The sequence below is a fragment of the Penaeus chinensis genome, chromosome 23, assembly GCF_019202785.1.
Source record: "Penaeus chinensis breed Huanghai No. 1 chromosome 23, ASM1920278v2, whole genome shotgun sequence".
Lineage (NCBI taxonomy): Eukaryota > Metazoa > Arthropoda > Malacostraca > Decapoda > Penaeidae > Penaeus > Penaeus chinensis.
Window position 1 is genome coordinate 1075250 of NC_061841.1, and position 2500 is coordinate 1077749.

Here is a 2500-nt window from a genome sequence, read left to right on the forward strand (position 1 = left end):
TATATCATCTTTTGAATTTCCCGCCGCTGTTATCCACCAGTCATCGTACTAAAAAGTCTTTGGTGATTTCTCCTTATTTTCTCTCTACACACAGCAAGAAACTATAACAAAATATACCCCTTCGCTAGAAAATAACATATCCACCATTTTGTCAAATTTCCAGTATTTCTTCAGACGAAATATGTGAAAATTGAATATGTCGATGTTTAATGCCCGCATCTGCTAAAAACCCAAACATCCCTTTTTCAAAAAATCCTCCCCACTAACCCTCAAACCCCACTCAAAACAATCTTTACAAATTAGAACACTCCATAAAAATAAAACCCCCGAGCCTAGAGCCTTAACTCGGCCGCAATTCCACTGGAAGTGCCGAGCGTCGTGCGCCATTTTGCATCTGAAAATATCTGTTTAGGATGAGAGTGACACTCGATAAGACGCGGCCCTGACCACGAATTTCTCGAGATTTAACCCTCCGGCAAAGGGCGTGGGCGGCGTTGCTTCGGTCTCGGGGCTGAGATAAGGAGAGGAGAGTCCCGTGAGCACATCGTTGGGACTTAGATCATGAGGAGAAGGAAATTGTCGAGTGTGAAATCTTGAGAAAGACAGTGTTGTTGTTTTTTTTTTTTTTTAAGCAGTGTTTTTTTTTCTCCCCCTCCCCCCCGTCCCCCGGAATACTTCGAGAGAGATTTATCGTATTTTTCCATACCTGTACCGGATCTTTCTTTCCGTTTTATGCCTCATTTTTATTATTATTCTCCCCGGGCTCTGTAATATATAACCTCAGGTGTCGAGGGAACATTGGATTAATATGAACAGGATTTTCGTGTCAAGGTAAGGCGCAAGAATAAGCGTTGGTCTTGTTATTTAGTCATTTATTCGGGTGTCGTTTTGCCGCTTTTGATTTGAGTGGAGTTGTAGGAGGGCTGGGTGGTGGTAGGAATTAGCTTGTGGAATGCATGCTCCTCTGGGCTTGACTTGCAGGTGAATGAGGATTTCCCGAGGGAGGTGAATGCATGAACTAATTGCGTATCGTTGGATTTGAGTCGAATCATGATGCGCTCCGGTCTGATTTCCTTATTTTGAGGGACATCCTCCACTGTCACAAGGAAAGGGTGTGGCTGGCATGCTGGGGCCAGACAGCCGAATTTCACTACTAATCGAGTCGGGTCTGGTCAGGGCAGGTCAGGGCAGGGCATATATACATACATATATACATACATATATACATACATATATACATACATATATACATACATATATACATACATATATACATACATATATACATACATATATACATACATATATACATACATATATACATACATATATACATACATATATACATACATATATACATACATATATACATACATATATACATACATATATACATACATATATACATACATATATACATACATATATACATACATATATACATACATATATACATACATATATACATACATATATACATACATATATACATACATATATACATACATATATACATACATATATACATACATATATACATACATATATACATACATATATACATACATATATACATACATATATACATACATATATACATACATATATACATATACATATACATATACATATACATATACATATACATATACATATACATATACATATACATATACATATACATATACATATACATATACATATACATATACAGACACATACACATACACATACACATACACATACACATACACATACACATACACATACACATACACATACACATACACATACACATACACATACACATACACATACACATACACATACACATACACATACACATACACATACACATACACATACACATACATGCATACATACTTACATACATACATACATACATACATACATACATACATACATACATATATACATACATATATACATACATATATACATACATATATACATACATATATACATACATATATACATACATATATACATACATATATACATACATATATACATACATATATACATACATATATACATACATATATACATACATATATACATACATATATACATACATATATACATACATATATACATACATATATACATACATATATACATACATATATACATACATATATACATACATATATACATACATATATACATACATATATACATACATATATACATACATATATACATATACATATACATATACATATACATATACATATACATATACATATACATATACATATACATATACATATACATATACATATACATATACATATACATATACATATACATATACATATACATATACATATACATATACATATACATATACATATACATATACATATACATATACATATACATATACATATACATATACATATACATATACATATACATATACATATACATATACATATACATATACATATACATATACATATACATATACATATAC

At 31.4% G+C, this 2500-nt stretch overlaps 1 protein-coding gene across 6 annotated transcripts in view; it reads left to right on the forward strand.

The window, feature by feature from the left end:
- Positions 1–392: 392 nt before the first annotated feature.
- LOC125037599 (serine/threonine-protein phosphatase 6 regulatory subunit 3-like) overlaps positions 393–2500 on the forward strand; it is a 52017-nt gene continuing 49909 nt past the window's right edge. For 3 of the 6 annotated variants that reach the window (XM_047630790.1, XM_047630794.1, XM_047630795.1), the window contains exon 1: positions 393–831. The gene's annotated coding sequence lies outside the window, so the exon portion shown is untranslated. The remainder of the gene's footprint in view (positions 832–2500) is intronic. The other 3 variants (XM_047630792.1, XM_047630796.1, XM_047630791.1) reach the window with 3 other exon arrangements.